This window comes from Mangifera indica, chromosome 12, assembly GCF_011075055.1.
Source record: "Mangifera indica cultivar Alphonso chromosome 12, CATAS_Mindica_2.1, whole genome shotgun sequence".
Taxonomy (NCBI): domain Eukaryota; kingdom Viridiplantae; phylum Streptophyta; class Magnoliopsida; order Sapindales; family Anacardiaceae; genus Mangifera; species Mangifera indica.
This window is the reverse complement of record NC_058148.1, coordinates 4,235,538-4,255,373: the sequence shown is the minus strand read 5'-3', so window position 1 is coordinate 4,255,373 and position 19,836 is coordinate 4,235,538. Positions and strand designations below refer to the sequence as shown.

At 32.4% G+C, this 19,836-nt stretch overlaps 1 pseudogene; it reads left to right on the top strand.

Annotated features, from left to right (window-relative positions):
• Positions 1 to 9,512, top strand: part of LOC123193063 — a 30,091-nt pseudogene extending 20,579 nt beyond the window's left edge.
• The last annotated feature ends 10,324 nt before the right edge of the window (positions 9,513 to 19,836 follow it).

Sequence of the window (19,836 nt, the reverse complement as noted above, 5' to 3'; positions counted from 1 at the left end):
CTCAAACTTATAACGGACTCATCTATGATACTACCCAGGCCTATTTCACTTGAAATGTCCCACTAGAAAGCTTAATGTCACCCAAAATTATAAGTAGTCTAACTTTTTCTCAAAATCTTCCAAATTCATAGCTGAGAGATACAATGGCTGCTCTAACTAATTTTTTGCCAACACCGTGAGATTATTGGGACAATTTTCAATCAACACAAGTTGAAATGCAAGTTTGGTGAGCTTGAAATTAATGTTTCCGGTGTGATGAGCAATACACATCCATGTTTGTTCAAATGCACACTTTTAGGTCTTAATTGCAATTGCTGATGATGGAACAAAGCTAGAGATAACCAAGGAGGGTGGAATTGCAATAGCTTTTGTACTTCAACATTGGGGACAAGGCTATTGTTAAGGTGGGAGGAATTGTTTGACCCTCAACTTATTTTGAATATTGCAATCAAATTGGGATTTCATTAATTTTGGAATATCAATATTTAATTAGAAGTTTATTAATTTGTTAAGTACTGTTAGGTAAATTATATTATAATAAGGATTATTACCAATTAGATTCAAATTAATTATTGCCAATTATGGTTAGATTTTTATTGATATAAATTGTAAGGTGTTAGGAAGATTTGGGAAGAGTTTTTTGAGAATTAAATTCAACGTAGCATTGTTTTTAAGAGGTGGAGTACCACCAGGGTCTTTTAGTGAAGCATGGGAGATTTCATCTTTCAAAATTATAATCCTAATATTTTCTTTCAGTAAAAGTTCATTACATTTAGTTCTAATTCAATCATATAATCTAAGGGTTGCATCAATTGATATTAAAGCCCCATTTTAAGCCTATGGCTAACATAAGGATGGATAATATGGTGAAATTCGTGGAAAGTAGTCATCTTAGAAGGCGGAAGGGAAACTATAGGAATTTCCATTTCAAAAATCGGAAGAGAAATTCTAGGAGATTTCAACAATAAAAGAAATGTTGGTTGTAATTGGAGAGAAACATGCCACGACTGATGAACAAACAACACTTAATTTTGCATTGAAAAGTCAACATCACCATCGATCCCACAACCAACCCCACGAACAACTTGCACAATACCCTGCACATTTTGCTACCCTATATTACTCACAAAATTGATCACCAAAATACTCCTTACAATTCTTTCAAGCAAACCATTCCCTTGCAATTTTATTAACTTATTCCTAAAAACACATTTGCACCAATGTTTATCATACAACCTGACACCACATATCAAGGCCACCTTCGCAATTAGTTACCTCACTTCAATCCCACATGAAAACATAATAGACCATTACCTTGGCATACAAAAGAGTTGAGCTCCCCAACTTCGATGGTTAGGATCTAGTATGGTGCTTATACTGAGTTGAGCATTATTTTGAGGTGCATTATACCTAATAGATGCAAAAAGTACAACTCCCATTCATATTCATGAAAGGGGAAACCATGCATTGGCTATGATGGATAATGACTCAATCATTGGTGATAGATTGGGAGTTTTTTGGTCATACTGATGTGACTGTATGGAGGGGACTAGGTCGAAAATCCATGTGAAAATTGGGAACTCTTTAGCAGATGATGACAACAGAGGAGTATGTCCAACAATTTAAGATGGTTACTTGGATGGTGCTAGACTTCTCAAAACAAGCATACTTGGGCCTCTTTGTCAATGGACTAACGGAAGAGGTGAAATTGTGGTTGTGGGTGCATGAACCATTGAGCTCCTTCAAGCGATGACAATGACTAGAAACATTTGCAAATGAAATAAACGGAGGGGTGGACTAGGTTATCACTTGTGCATCTCACAATAAACGACTCACAAGTTAAGGCCTTACTCAACTTTCTCACTCAGCAAACCTAAAATTAATCAGCTTGGCACACGGGACCTATCCCACTCGACCCTAACTTATAACTGACCCATCTTTGGCACTACCCAACCCAATTTCACTTAAAATGTCCCACTGGACAACTCAATATCACCCAAAATTCAAACCCTATTTGTTTAAGAAAACTAAATTTTCAGTAACAAAAATGTTTTATCATGTGATTTTAAATGAAATCTATGAAATTCTTATTGTTTTCTAAAATATTTTCCATAAAAAATACTTATATTTTTTATATGCTTTTCAAGACAAATATATAAGATAAGTTTCTTGAATAAATCCTAAAGATGCTTTCCAAAGATAATTATTTTCAAGTAAGAAAGTTCTATAAATTATATTTTTGCCGAATGTCTGTTGTAAAGATAAAGAATAACAAGTTTATGAATTAATAAATATGTTTAGATCATAAATTATCTGGGGATATATATGACTAATAAAAGGTTTACAAACCTATGATGAATATAGATACAATGAAAGGTTTGCGGTCATATGACCAATATGAATAAAATATAAAGTGCAAACCTATAATGAATATGAATATAAATATGAATATGAATGATTAAAAGTTTATGAACTTATGATGAATATGAATACGAATATGATGGGGTCATTGGGGATATAGTTAACACTATGTGACAAAGACTAAGTCTGAAATTGATGTTAGTTTTATCTCTCTCTCTCTCTCTCTCTCTCTATATATATATATATATAAAATCTGCCTATCTACCTATACTAACTTGTCTCCCCTATTTTGAAGAATAAATTTTCTAGAATCGTTAAAAGGTAAGAGATAGAATGGAATCGCGATGAGTAGAGAGGTTAAGGATCTTGATGTCTAGATTTCATAATTCATGATTTATGTGATTGTGGATGATTATGAGACGTTGAAAAAGTTAAAATATATTGGATTATTTTTTATGAGGAAGTATAGAAACTTTTACATTGTGAAAATAACAATTTTATTAAAAGTGATGTCATAGAAATAAGTAGCATTCTGATTTGAATTTGTCTATTAAACCCATCTTCTCTTATCATTCCTAAGTGATGTGAGATATGTATATATACCCAATATCTCTCTTGTGCTTTGTTGATGTAAGATTTGCCTAAGAACTAATATTTTCTATCATTAGTATCTCTTTCGTGCTTTGTCAATGGAGAATTTTTTCAGGGTGTTCCGTGTAACATCTGTGAACTGGTTTCATCTATTTATTTATTTGATTAAAAATTTGATTTTTTCTATAAATTTGAAAGATGAGAGAGTAACTGATTTAACACCTCTTCTCTTCGCTATTGAGAGGTGCCAACTTCTCTCAAAGGTCGTAGCCTCCTAATTAGTCGAAGGTTGCCCAAATTATCAAAATATCAAATTTCTACCCTTTTTATAATGCTCACTCCTTTTTTTATATATCTCTTTAAATATTATCCTAATCTTATCCCAATCATATATTTTATTCTAATATAATATGTTATCCTAATTTAATTTGTAATTATGATATAATATTATCTTAATTTTTTTATTATTATTAATTCTTAACATTTTCCTCCCATTGAAAACCAACTTGCACGCAAGGTGGGGATCATTTTGAGAATTTTTTTTTTTTTTTTACATTTCTTTCTACCTAATTTGAAAAATTTTCTCCCATTTTACCATTGATTTAGTTGTTGTTAATGGTCGAAAAAGTCAACTTTATGTTATTTGCTTTTGCCAAAAACATTACTCTAGGATCATTTGTCTTAAGTACCATTATATATGCTTCAAATCTTAACCTCGCAACCTTTTCTCATCAAATTCAACATTTTTTACTGTAAGAACTCCAAATCCGACATTGATCTCGTTGTCTTTGTTGTCAATCATTGGTCTTTTTACAACTTCCTCCTTAGACAGCGACGATAGAGATTGAACTTTGATCTCATTGTCTTCCTCAATCATCTTTTTTTTCACAATGTCCTTCCATTCCTTCATACACCATTTCATTGACTCAATTCCATTGCTTATATTATCCGAAAAAGTTTCCAAGGCTTCCAACTTTTCTTTTAGTGCCTCCAAAATCTTTGTCACATGGACTTTATTATCCATCTTTTTCTAATTATTGCTTTGGATCTAACTGCTCTGATACTAATTTGATAAATACCTATTACATATTTTACTAATATAGTGTTAACAACAAGAGGTGCCAACTCCTTCCAAAGCCATAACCTTTTAATTAGCCAAAGGCTACTCAAATTACCCAAATATCAAATTTCTTCTCCCTTTTACAATACTCACTTCTATTTATATATAACTACTTAAATATTATCTTAGTAATATCCTAATCAAATATTATCCTAATCCTAATATTATCTTAATCTTAAATATCTTATTCTAATCATGTATTATATCCTAATATAATATTATCTTGATTTTCATTATTATTATTAATTCCTAACACTATGGTTCAAGAATTTAGTGAGGTTGATTTGGTTTGGGTCATTCCATAGACTTCAAATATTTGTTCATTGAATATCTCATTGCATTTGGATGAGATTAGAAAGCTGCTGTCCTTTGGAGAAGCTGAGGATGAGGAGTTTTTAGTGGAGAGTTCGTACTCTCGCTTTTATGTGAGCTTTGGCTAGAAAGAAATTTGAGGGCATCCCTTTTCTCTTTGTTTAAAGGGATTGCGCTGTAGTGTCTTATTTCTTTAAATCCCACGTCTTATTTTTTTCTCCAATTTTTTGGGCTTCTGTTTCACCACTTTGTGAGTTGATCAAATTTTAATAATATAATTTTGCATCTTATAAAGAAGCAAAAAGTAAAAGAAAGTGACTTTAAAAGATTGGTTGATGCTAATGACTAAAAACTTTTTTGGAGAGGTGGAAACACGATGTGATAAGTGGTAGTGTTGGGTGGCATACTCTTTGTGCTTCTTTCAATGAAATAAATTGCTCATCCCAGCAGCTGCATTGGCTGAATAATATTCCTATATGCTGGACCTTAGGATTGACTGTGCAGTTGTCCAGTAATTAAAGATATTTTGAATTATCAGCCATCAAGTGCTGCTATAGTTTCTTGCTATAGGAATTTCCTGTTCTAAAGACATTTGTAGTTTGAAATGTTAGCATACACTTGCATTGAGGCATGTGTATGTATGTTCATATTATTTTTCATTGTAAGGCCACATAATGACCCATAACTTTGCGAATTGTGTCCATATGATATTTGTTTTTCCTGATATAAGTTATTTCCTCTTCTAGCAAAGGAATTTTGACTAACAACAATAAATGCCATCAAGAGCCACATTAAATGGTCTTCAAAGCAACTAGAAGAGCCTATAAATAGTCACAGAAAAACTAAGTTGAGAGTAAACCAACATCTTAAATTGCAATTCGGCACTTAATGGAGATTGCACCTTAAATTACTACTACTTAAGAGTAATATTTTCCTTAAATGCAGTCTAGAGGTTGAAAGTTACATTCAAATTAGTTAAGATATGGATACCTCTCTTTTTAAAACAAAAAACTTAGGGAATGATGTTGGCACCATTGGAGCATATTCCCTATTTTCCGAGGACTATTTCTTATTTTCCAATTTTACTGTCTTTATAAAGATTTGTTCTTCCTTTCTTCTCTTTCCAATTTTTTAGGAGTTAGATTTTTTTCTAGCTTCCATCATTTGGAATTCAATGTCTTCATTTGTTAAATTATGTTCATTTATTGGAGTGACTCACACCTTTGTAAAACTATTGTTTAAGCTTTCTATCATTGTAAGTTTATATTTGTGAATGAAATTAGATATACAAAATATCGTGGGTTATAAATGCATGGTACTGCAACTTCCCTTCAAGTTCTAATTAAGCAGTGACTGTTTTCGTAGTTGTAATAAGTTGGTGTCTGAAATTTTTCTGCAGTTCTTTTATTGCATGTTTGTAATGACATAATAGTTTCAAATCAACAATTAATAATACTCATGAAAGTTCAAATATGAATAGGGACATCACTCGGATTTACGGCTTGTTCGAAATCAATGGCTTTTAATAGATCCCAAGATAGAGTTTCTTATGTCAGAGGTTAACGAAGATAAAACAAATGGAGACTTAAGAGAAATGGGACAAAGGCTGGCGGAGGAAGTGATTTCTTACTTGAAAAAGAAAATGGATAAAGTCTCTAGAAGTGAAAATTTAAGAGATATCAAGCTTAGCTTTGTTGGGCATTCTATCGGAAATGTTATTATAAGAAGTGCATTAACAGGTATATGCACTTTTTAAGGATTATATTTTGTAATAGTTTTTTATTGTGTGCTTAATATGTGCTTATGTTTCTGCAGAAAGCATTATGGAACCGTACCTGAGATTCTTGCATACATATGTTTCTATATCTGGTCCGCACTTGGGGTATCTGTATAGCTCAAACTCTTTATTTAACTCTGGGTTATGGCTTTTAAAAAAGCTCAGGGGCACTCAATGCATTCATCAACTTACTTTATCAGATGATCCAGATCTTCATAATACTTTCTTCTATAATCTCTGTAAGGTATTAGAATGGACTGTTGTTCTGCAAATCCTGTTTATCTTAGAGATGCAAATTTATAATATGCAAGTCTGCTCAAAGAATGAGAAAAGCTGTGCTTTCACACCATGAAACCGGGCATTTCAAGAATAATAGTTAAATACTATTTTTTTATGCTTAGTTTTAGTAAATTAACAATTTGTCCCTTGATTCTTATTTCAGCAAAGGACACTGGAGTTTTTCAGAAATATAATCCTGTTATCTTCACCTCAGGTATTGCTCTTCTACAGCAGGCTTACACATGATAACATTCTTGAATTTGTTGTAGTTGTCTCCGAAGATCATAATGCTTGGATTATCAAATTCTTAATATTTGAATTGAAGAGAAGGTTTAAATAGGAATATATCTTAATTTTTTCATTTGATTTGGTTTCTATTTCAATCAGTAAGTGTAGAAACTCTTATCTGCTTAATAATTAGGTTCCATTCTAGCTTATTTTGAACTCTGTTTAAGAAACATGTTGCATTTGGAATAAATTTTCTGTAACAAATGACTTATCACAAGGAATACTGGGTTGCAAACTCAGTTTGGTTTTAGGGTATTGATCTGTTTTATTATTTTTTGAGGAGTAAAATTTTAAAACTAGAGTCTATAGAAATAGAAAATTCTTTTAACTCAAAGAAAGCACAAGGAGCTTCATTGCTCGTTGCCCCATCAATTCCAAGTGTTTAGGACAATTTGAAAATGAAGGAATTGTAGCCTAACCTAATTATAGCAATATATAGGTGGTTTATACATGATAAATAATGAAATTCTCCTATAGCGGTTTACATGTTAATTACAATTTGATTGACTGAATTTGCTGGCCATTTCTTAATTGACACATGTCTAAGTTGACTTCAAAACCAACTTGCTTGATGATTCCTATTTGTGGAAATAAGTTGCAACTCCTTTTCTCTTTGTCATTTGCTTGGAAACATGGCTTCATCTTAGCTGCAATTTGCATCATGTATCAATACTACTTGATGCCTATTCTTGTAACTCTAATCAAAGTTATGAGAACTTCAATTTTGTCTCACACTAATGCTTTAGTGAATCTGTCTGCCAATTGCTCCTGTGCCTTACAGTGTTGAAGTATTATTTGTGCAATTATGGAAGACGAGATTCTTAGCCATTGCAATTGTTGATTTATTATCGCATAAATTGTTGCTTATTGTTGAGCTTCTGCCATCTCTTCCAATATCTTTCGAAGCCAAATTGCTTGGTTTGTTGTATATGCAGTTACCTCATATTCAGCTTCCGAGGATAATTGTGCTACACTTTCTTGTTTCTTAGACGTCCATGCGAAATTCTTGAGCTCAATGTTTATGCATAACCGAAAGTATTTTTTATGTCATATGTTGATCTTGCCCAATCACTATTAGTTAAGCCAATTAGTTTAGAGTTATTAATAGGAATGAACCAAATACTTTAGTCTTTTTTTGTACCCTGCAAGTATCATAGAATTCTTTTTTCATTTCTAATGTAGAGTCTTGATCTCGTTTATGTAGACGATAGGATGTTGATATCGTTCAACAAAGATGAACAAAAAAGTATATCAAAGAGGGCAAACAATTCTTTAAAACTAGCACTTCATTAATAACTGGATTTAATTATGAAATTAAATGACAATTATGAAGGATTAGAGCCTTTTTATAGGCTGACAATTGGCTTAATTAAAGTTGAAAACTAACATTCATAAGAATTAAGGAATCTATTAAAATAAGACTAATTTTGCTAGAAATAGTCATCTTTATCATGTATAATTCACGCACCAAAAGTGATCATCAAGCCAGTTGGTTTTGAAGTCAACATGGACAGGTGTCAATAGAAGAAATTGTGAACAAATTTAGCTAATGAAATTGCAATCTAAAATGGAAACTGCCCAAGGAGAAATTCATTTTTTATCATGTATAAACTGCCTATGCATCGCTATAAATAAGCAATAGTTCTTTCATTAGCGATTTTCTAGTTCTACTCTGTAGTTTTAAATTTTGTTCTATTTTCTATCGTGTCCGTATTTTATAAAGTAAAACAATGACTTACCTAATTGACATCAAGTGTGCCTTTTAGCTTTGGATGTTGTTTTTAATTTTAGTTGAAATTTGTTGGAGTCATCGGATTGATGATTGAGATAATACATTTGTAATGTAACATTGGCCTGCTCATTTTCCTCTTGTTCATATATATATATATATATATATATGTATGATTCTAATATGTGAGGTGATGTCTCAGGATGGTTATGTTCCATATCATTCTGCTAGAATTGAAATGGCCCAAGCTTCTCTTTGGGACAATTCAAAAAAGCATGCCAGATGTTAAATGATTGCTTGGACCAGATTCGTGCCCCTTCATCTGAGCATCGAGTGTTCATGCGCTTTGACATTAATTTTGATACCTCTTCTCAAGGCAGGAATTTGAATACTCTCATTGGGCGTGCAGCCCATATTGAGTTTCTGGAGTCTGACATTTTTGCACAGTTGATAATGTGGTCTTTCCCAGATCTCTTTCGAAAATCACACTGCATAAGTGTCTCCTATCATTTTGCTCTCTCCACCTTGTCTTCCGAGCTGGATTTCTGCTTCTCACAGAATATTAGGTATGTTGAACCTGGCCAAGTGAGTGCTGAAAAACTGCAGCATCTGAATGACTGGGTCTAAGAAGTCCTGATTTTGCATGGCTTCTAGGCAGAACCCTTCTCATTTAAATTTGGGTCTGAGGTTGGATTTTTCGGGGCAGAGTTGCTGAACGGATGACACTAAAATGTTGGGCACCGTAAATTATATGGCTTGAAATTTTGGTTCACGATGGAAGAAAATTTTTCTTTCTTTAACCCGATGGGAATTTTCATTGATACTACAGGCCTTTTAATTCTGTGGTCTTACATATATTTCAGGCCTCTAGATTTCAAGGGCAGGTTCAGCATCGGGGTTAAGTTGTAAGCTTGTACTTGTCCCAATATCTGTGTACAAAAGAAAACACGTATTGTGCTTGTAATATGTTTTTATTGTTAAGTTGCGTGGTAAGATTTTGTTCTGTAAACTTAAGTGAGATTTATTCAAATCTTAAACCATCTTTGAATGCTGCATTTCACATGTTTTGGACAGCAAGCAACTAGTATTACATTATATATATATATATATATATATATATATATATATATATATATATATATATATATATATATATATATGCTAAGTATTATAAACAAAGCAAAACAACGACAACAAAAATGAAACACTCAGAAGACAAGCTAACCTCGACTACCCTTATGCAAAGGCAGCCAGCAAACAAAGGCAGGCTACGTTACATTTGTGCGGGTAAAGTTATCGGCCTGTTTCCTTTATATGGTATATGAATTATTCAGTTCAGTCAGCCAGACTTTTGGAAACAAAGATTTGCAATTGAAAGAGATAAATAGGACTTTATCGAATTCGGAAATTTAATGACATTAAAATTTCGAAATAACATTAGAAAATGTCAGTTTCCATTATTTTGATTTGTTTTCATATCAAGCAGGAGCCTGCCTGCCTCATCTTAGTCCCACTATGTTCTTCAATGCGTATAGATATAATCCCATTAAATACCTCCAGACTGCATTTTCAATCGAAACAAAAATGAAATCCAACTCAAGCAAAATTCTTCCCGCTGACAACTTCAACATTTGAAGCTATATATTACCAGCTGCTTAATTCAAATCACAAGCAACTAAATTCACCATGAGCAGATATGTGCAGTAAATAAAATGGTATCAAAACCGTATGTTACGAAGATGAAATATGGAGGATACTTTGTTGTTTACGGAAATACATAAGATAAGTACAAGAAAGCGACCTACAAAAATTTATTGTCACACATCATCTGAAGTCATTCTTCCTCTTAAATGGCTTACAATGTATATAATTACATTTTAGTGATGCTTACTAGTGGTGAATTTACATTCTCAATTTACTCACTTCCTCTCCCCAGGAAATGGAGACCCTCTGATTGCATATTCAGGATCTTACAGAATATTTCCCTCAATTGGCGTTCCAGCGGATCCAGTCCATTCTTAGTGACTCCAAAAACTGATCCTAACTCCTGAATCCCTTGTTCAACCTACTTTTTCTGCTTTGGCAGTGGAAACTGAGTTGAATCCACCAAATCTGTAATTTGACGAGCACATTGGTCAATCTGATGGATTTACGCTTATCAAGTGTAAGAGAAGCTGAGTACACCAGGAGAATTGCTGTGGGATTGAAAAATTAACATTCAGGCCTCTGTTCTGACAAGGGATTGTAGCAGCCAAAGATCGTGAAACACTCCATGAGAGAGAACGAGATTGACCAGTTGGAATGTCCAGGTCCCCTTCTTTAGTTACAGAACGCGATTTATTTTTGACACCCCTTTTGCGCATTGCAACAAAGAAATTGGGAAGGAAGACTTGTTCAAAGGACTGATCATCAAGCCTTTCTACATCAATTTTCGATCACCAAATGACGCAAACAAGTTTGTTTATGTCCCTAATCTTCGATTTACAGTTTATAGCTTACTATGATTAAACATGAAATTGGGCAAAATCATTATTGTCTATGATTCTGTAATTTGGTGTGCAATTATGTTTTCGCTTATATTTGGCATCAGAGCCAACATATTTAGGTGATAAAATATGTAAATTTCATTAAATTTGATAAATTTTAGCTTAATTCCCAAATTAGGGTTTAGAGAATTTTGCTAAATCAATTGGCAATTGGACATGAAAATCACGTGTTTGCTTTTGTTGTACATTATACATGATTTTTAACTAAATTTTGAACCTAAAATCGATAAAAAATCAATCGAAATTGAGGGTGGAATACATATGGTAAACAACACTGTTCTAACTGAATTCTAGTTGATTCGCTTATCGTCGTTGGCCAGGAGTGTAGCAGTTGGAGTTGTCGACATGTGGGGATAATTTTCCCCATGGTTGTTGGACCAATCAATGACCTAAATGGTTGGATTTTGCGTTGGCGGCGTTGGCTCCCAAATTAGGGTTCTTAGGGTTTCACGGGTTATAATTGGGTTGGACAAACTCAATTACTTGACCTGTTTTGTCAAAAGGTCACTCAAACCCAGAGTCAACGGTAAACATGTTGATTGGTCACCAAGTTGACCTAAGTTCAATTGATGGGTTTTTTGACCCAAAAAATGGGTCAACTCGAACCGCACTTGGCAATGACGCATGGAGTGCATGACGACATTTTTTGATGCATGAGCATGGTTCCCCAACATGTAAAGTGTATCAAGGTGTGTGATGACACGTGAAGGCAATTTTTCGACAAGTTGTGGCACTTGGGAGTGTTTATTTGTGTTTTGGAAGTGCACATGCTTGTTTTACTATGTCATATTTAATTTATAATAGATATATGACCTTATTCTACTATATATTGTTGCACTCTAAGCATTAAAGTTCCATAACTGGTTGTTCATTCTTTGTGTTTGTTGTAACTTTACTTTAAAAGATTGTTAGCGATAACGAAGGTTAATATCTCATGAAATCCTTGTTGGGTTAATTTTGTTTAGTATTATATGAATGAATTAGTTGGTTGTCAAAATGTTTAGCTACCATAGTGGTGCATTCATCAAGGTTTATGAAATATTATATTTGGTAATGATACAATTTTTAGTTTTAATACATATAATTTTCTATGCAAGGGGGGTTATTTTGTGTATTAAGACTAATAGTTGTATAAAGTTGATTATATGAAATACATTGTTCATGGTCATAAGTAGATCTAACACACCCAAAGGTGGTTGTATTTATTCAATCAACATGTGCTTTCTTTTAAAGAGTGGATGAACATTGGTTTAGAGAGTTTTTTTGCCTAAAAGGGATATTTCTTTCAAAAATCAATTGTTCATAAGTCTTATATGGTTTTGTAACCTAATGCTTTGGGGTTCTAATAAGATGTCATTTTCTTTATTAAAAAGAGAGTTAATGGTGATGTAATAGTGATCTTAATTTTGAATAGTTTTTAAGGTTTTGAAGTTGTTTTGATTGGTTAATTGTCCATATTACTAATCAGTTGTATTGTTTACTTGTAAATTCAGTTACTATTACAGTGAACAACAATTATACCATTATTAAGCTCCTATCTGGTAATAATTTTAAGAGATGAAGCTATGATATTGAATTTGCACTAAACATTGTTGATATTGATATGACTTTGTGAGTTGATGAACCTTTAAGACCTACTATGAGTGTTTGACAGTTGAAAAAGAATATTTCGCCAAATGGGAAAGATCTAACATACTCAACATTATTGCTATGAAAAAGATCATTACTGAGTATTTTTTTGATTAACTTGCTAGGGTTTAAAATTGCTAGAGAGTTTCTTAATATCATTGGGTAGAGATACTAGGTTTTTGATCATGTTGAGGCTTCCTACTTGATGAGTGAGCTATTAAGTGCTAGATATGACAACTCTAAAGGGGTTTGGAAATTCATTTTGAAGATTGTAAGGATACAATCAAAACTGAAGAATCATGATATTCCCATTAATGACTGTTATACCGTAATGTTTTGATGATGATAAAAATGTAAGTTTAATTTGCTAACATATCTAAAAAATGCATGATGCATTACAAACAAAGTATGAAATTTGTAGATTAATCTGAAGCAAGGAAATTTTGGTCGTACCTCTCCTATGACCAAGTCGTGCGTTAATCATTTGGTGTTTTGAAAACAAAAATTTCTCGAAAAAAGCAAAGGTCCAGCCATGTCGTTCATCTTGAGTAAAGTTATCTATCTATGACAAATATGTTTCAGCCATGGGCATTAAATATTTTCAACTCATGCCATGTGTACAAGCAAATGTCCAAGCCATTGTATTGTTGCCATGTGTCATAGCCTTTAAATGTCCCAGTTGTGGCACTTAAAAATCTTCCCAACTGTGACACTTTCTTCCAATGGATCGCTGCCACATGTCCAAACAAATGGCTAAGCCATTGCATCGCTGCCACGTGTTCAAAACCTTAAATGTCCTAGTTGTGACACTTGAATAGTGTCCCAACCATGACATTTTGCACTCTAGCCATGCTATGCCATGCCACACGTCCAAGTCACATGCATTTTCACATGTCACATGTCCAACCGTGATTTCTTATTACTTTAAGAACTTATCCTAGCCATGCAAAATGTGTTCCAACCATAACACATAATGCTAGCCCAAGTGTGACACGTGTGAATGTTAGAGTATGCCCTAAAAACCAATCGCTTTGTCAGTTTCAAGACTTATATATCTTGCATATACATTATTAATAAAGAAAGACTTATGTCATACTTCACATGTTTTCTACGTCACTTTTATATCTATGTTGTAGTTATATATTATATTCATATTAGCTATCTGCATATGACATGTGAGAGGTCTCGATGAGTTTTAATAAACATCATTAAATCATTGCCTGCATAGACAACTATTTGGGTAATAGTATTGCATAGTAGGTGTATGTTATATCACCATAGTATATCAGTGGATAATATTAGGCATAGTGGATATACATATGGGTAAATAATAAAATCCTTTGATGGTTGGAGAACTGATCAAAAGTTATTATGTTATATTGTTTATCGAACGTGACCGCTAAACAATGATCACACGGGCATTAATATGTAGTCAATGATACATCGTAAATTATACTAGTGTATATATCTTTTGACCTGAGATATCACGGTTGTGCTTCGTTTTGAAACATATAGTTCATATGGTGTATACCACGAGACTAATCATGTCTCGTATAGAAGCTGATTTGATCATATATTGCTTAAGCGAGAGGACAAGTGATAATCATACATGGATTCGTCAGCTCGACTGCTCCTAAGTTTTTATATGAATATCAAAAAACATGAAAACCTAAGACACTGGCTACTGTAAATAAAAGTTCACATGAAAAGAGTTTCGATGTGACACGTTTTGATGTATTACTTGATATTAAAAAAAGATTAAATATTGAATTTTGACATTCCATAAATCTAAGTTTAATTAGGATGTAACGATAAAGAGATTAGATTACATAGTAAGTATGAGTAAGAAATGCTCATTTGATATTATATGAGACTTGTACTTCATTGTAATGTAGGGGTCATGGGACATTGCTAGATGACATCACATGATCAGTTTTTGTAGCGAAAAACAAAGTATATCTGTTAATGATAGTTTTAGGTTATACAGTGATATAACAAAATGTATTGTCCGATATGGGGCCCATGACTACGTCACTATGAACTTTGAAGGTCATGCCTATATTTCAAGGAAGAAAATGTTTTTATGAAGCAGAAAATATTTATCCATTGTTGGCTAGCATTTCTTGAGGATAAAGATGGTACGTTTCGAATAAGATTTGAAAAAGGGGTAAAATTGTCATTTTACATATTTTAAATTATTTAGAAAGTTGAATGAATAATTTTGGGCACAAATTATTCAACATATATTAAATTATAATTTACTTTTAATTATCAACCAATAGGAAATAAACACATGATTTAATTTGATAAATATCAAGTTTATGCTAAAAAACATGGTAGAAAGAATTGAAAGAAAAAAGGTTTTTCTTTTTCTTTCTTTAGCTGTGAAAGCTTCTATTTTTCTTCTTTGAGGGTGCAAGTCAAGAGATCACTTATTTTAGTGATCCAAACTTCTTAATTTCAAATGAAATTACAAGTTGCAAGATAGTTTACATATTTCTATGTTTTATTTCTTGAAATATGTAAATTTCATATTACCATTATTGCATATGATGTGAACATGATCTAAATTATTTAATTTTGTTATCAAAATCCTACAAAGAATTTGTCCCTGTCATGTAGTTTTTGAAAACCTCTTAGTCGTGACACATAATAAAATCATTCCAATCATGCAATTTTTCAAAACCTTCCAATTGTGCCACACTCTGGGCTAGAGGTGCATATCTTAAAATCAAAACTGTAATTTAATTGTGTGCAAGCTGGCATGTACTTGTTCAAGCTTTTGGATTTTTTATACTAAACATAGAAATGAAGTAAGTCGCCCGTGACATGGATTTATTGCCCTTGCTGAGAGCATTTAAAGTTATTCGTTGCGACTTTGATCAAGGTTTTTCTTTGTCGAATTTTTTGGTTGATTTTCCATGATAACTCAATCCCAATAGAACTCAACCTAGTTGTGTAAATTGAGATTGGATTGAAGAGCAAAATTTTAGACAATTCATATGCTAAAAAGAAAAACTTAAAGACTTTGTTTTCTTTGTAACTTTTTTCAAGCTTCCTTTTATTCATTGAAAGACCAAATATACTGAGCTTGTATTTACAACCTTATAGAGGTTCATATTAGTAATTTCAAAAGTGTTTAACAATTGGTATAAGAGTTTTGGCTCTAGTTTTATTAAAATCTAACGATTTTTTGATTAAAAGATCCGTTTTCTTGATGGCTAATACACTTACTACTGTTTTTGCTAAAGGCGCACCACTAGGCTTCCCCTATTTTGTGAAACAAATTATACCCAATAAAAAATTAGAATGAAGCTTCATGTTAGGTCTATTGACTTTAAATTATAGAGAATTATTGAATATGGTGATTTAGTGCCAATAGACCATAGAGCCAATGAATTGAAAAATAAAATGGATTTTAATGATGAGGATGAGCTTAAATGCTAAAGCTATTAACATCTTGTTTTATACTCTTGATGGCATAAAATTTGATAGGGTATCGACTTATGAGTCCACCAAAGAAGTTTGGACCATACTCTAAACCACGCATGAAAAAACAAGCCCAGTTAAAGAATCAAAGATCGAGCTTCTCTTCTAGGAATATGAATTATTTGAAATGAGGCTACATAAAACATAACCAACATGTATAAGTGGTTCTCAAACTTAGTGAATGATCTCAAAAGGCTTGAAAAGAGATTTTAGATGATCGAATTGGTAAATAAGATTTTGAGAGTATTATCAGATTCATTGGTAACGATTATTGAGGAGTCCAAGGATCTTAGCAAAATAAGAATGAATGAGCTCATAGGAAGTCTCCTTACCAATGAAATGAAGAGAAAACTAAAGAAAGAAGTTAAGGCTAAAAGAGATATTGCACTAAAGGTTATGGATGAAAAGGAAGAGGAAGGAAATTCTTCCATGGATGAAAATGATGTAAGTTTCTTGGTTAGAAAGTTTAGCAAATTTCTATCAAGATCAAAGAAGAGCAAAGGAAAGAGGATTGCTAGACAAAGAGGAACAAAAGAGGATGACAAAAAAGGCAACAATGAGATAATATGTTATGAATGCAAAAGACTAGACCATATTCACTAAGATTGTCCTATGAGAAAAAAGAAGAAGGATAAAAAGGAGAAGAGATTCAAGAAGAAAGTGTTTGCTGCCATTTGGAATGGAAGTGACTACTCAAGTGATGAAAGTGAGTTGGAGGAAGAAAAGGCCAACATATGTTTCATGGCCAAGAGTGATTTAGAGGATGAGGTAAATGATTCAAACTTATACTTTTTGCATGAATTACAAGATGCATATGAAACCTTGATGGATGAGTATGAAAACATGGAAGTAAAATATAAATCATTAAACAAACAATTAATTTACATTAAAAAGGAACATGATATACTCCTACATGATCATGATAAGTTGGCTAAGAAATATGATGTTGTTAGAAATGAATGAGATTCATGCATAAAAGAATTAACATGCCTAAAAAAGGAACAAAAGGAATTAAGAAAAAATGTACCTAGTTCAAATGAATTATTTGAAAAATTCAAAATAGACACTAAGAGGTTGGATGAGATGTTTACATCTCAAAGAAATGGTCTTAATAAGAAAGGATTATGTTATAATGGAAATAATCATTTTTCAAACACATATAGGCTTTTAAAGAAACCTCATGTATCATATATGAAATTCAAATTTTGTTCATTCATTGGACATACTATTATACATTGTCCAATTAGGAATGGTAAACTTTTAAGGTTTAAGTTCTTAAAGGGACACTTAAAACTAATGTTATTGGACCCAAGACTATTTGGGTACCAAAAAGTAATAGATGAATTTATCTTGTGAGCTTTCTTTCAATCTTCCTTGAGGTCCTCTAGCAAGTGGTACTTAGATAGTGATGCTCAAGACACATGACAAAAAATAAGAGTCTATTATTCTATTAGAAGACTAAAGATACAAGTAATGTCAACTTTGGAGACAACTCCAAAGGAAAAGTAATTGGCATCGACACTATAGCTAACTCTTCTTTTTCAATTAATAATGTTTTACTTGTTAAAGGTCTTAAGCATAATTTACTTAGTATAAGTCAATTGTGTGACAAGGGTTTCAAGATTAATTAATGTTCTTTATGTTGTGAAATTGTTGATTGGTGCATTTTCATCAAGACAATACAACAACACACAAACTTAATTCTGGAAGTTATTATTCATTTGGCATAACAACAATTTGTCTTCAATTTTATCCAATCAAATGACCTCCAAATCATGAAAATTATATATCATTGGAAAAAACATTCAGAAAGCTTTTTAACGGTATATAATGTCAACCACAACTCAATCAACAAGACATTCAAAATTAGCTTTAAAGTTTGCTGGCAAAAACTGGAAATGGCGAATTCACACACCATAAACAGTACCCGAGGCATACAACACACATTCAAGTTTTTACACTTTGGATTTTAAGGGAAACATAAAATATAACCAAAGCATAAAGGAAAGTTCCACTAACCTTGGGGTCTTCCACCACCAGTCTTCCACCAAGAATAATTGGATAAAGGAAATGAGATAAAAACCAACAAAGCTTTCTTCAAATTTACATTCAAAATGCTTTACAAATGAAAATCCACCCCTTTATATAGGAGATATGGATGACAATGATACAATATTTCCCACAAAAGTCAATTAAAATGACATGAATTAAGCTAAGCCATTCATTCTAAACCAAACCCATATATAGTAATTAACTAAAGACAAAAATTAGTTGCTTTTTCCTTAACTTTAGGAATGATGTTTCCTAACTAAAACAACCAAATTCTAATTTAGTTCCAATGTAACTAAAAACCAATTTTGGGCTTATCAAAATGATGCTTGGACATTTGGGCCATTGATAGACTTCCAAAGTCACACTTTTGGATCAATTAGAACAAGCTATTCCTTTGGACCTTGGGTGGATGTAATAAGACTATACCCAAAAGTGGTTTTGGGCCAAAATTGAATGTACAATGTTTCCTTTGGCTTAGGATTTGCTAGAATTTCATTATTCTTGGCTTCAAAGGTTGCATGGAGACTTGAGGATGGCTTGGAACCCACAAATGACAATGGAGCCGCGTATACATCATTGATGCTAGCACAAATACAATTGCATTCATTGGTTATAGGTATTCAAATGTGTATATTATAAATTTGCATAACATTGCATCTAGAGACCTATGTTTTATATCAACCAAAGAGGAGGACATGTGGTTATGACATAAAAGATTAAGACATGTAAGCATTGATGTTCTTCAAAAGCTTTCAAAAAGAAATTTAGTAAAAGATTTGCTAAAATTAGTTTTAAAAAAAGATTATCTGTGTGATGCTTGCATGAAAGACAAAAAAATAAGAATTTGCTTTAAGTCTAAAAATTGTGTTTCAACCTCAAGACCTCTTTAACTTTTATATATGGATTTGTGTGCACCATTTAGAACTATAAGCCTAGTGGAAAACATTATTGTTTTGTAATTGTTGATGATTTTTCCAGATTTACTTGGGTTTTGCTTCTTAAAGATAAAAGTGATGCATTCCATGCATTTGTTCCATTTGCAATTGCATGCATTACAAATGATAATGGAAAATAGTTTGAAAATTTGGATTTTGCAATGTTTTATAATGAACATGGCATTGAAATGAAGATGAATAATATTGCATCTTTTCATCCCTTTAGGTGCAATCGTTTTGTGTTAAATAATGGTAAGGATAACTTGGGAAAATTCTATGCCAAGTTAGATGAAGTAGTTTTCCTAGGTTACTCTTTCTCATCAAAAGCATATAGAGTCTTTAATAAGAGAACTTTATTAGTTGAAGAATCTATTTATATGGTATTTGATGAGTTGCCTAATTGTGTAGATAATAGAAATGAAGATGAAGTCATTAAGCTTATAGAGAATCTACATATCAAGAACTCATCGCAACCAAAAGAAAAGAAAGAAGATCATCAAGTTAAGGTTGAAGATTAAAAGGTTGAACTCATGCAACCTTAAGAATCATAAAGAGAAATCTCATATCCAAGGGTAAAGGGTAAAGTGAAAGAAAGAAGGATTATTGGAGACCCTATCCAAGGAGTAAAAACTAGAGCTTTATTGAGGAATACAAAAATAGGAAGTCCACCACTGTCCAACCAAGAAAAGGAAGGTCTCAAGGTATCTACATGAGGCATTTGTATGTGA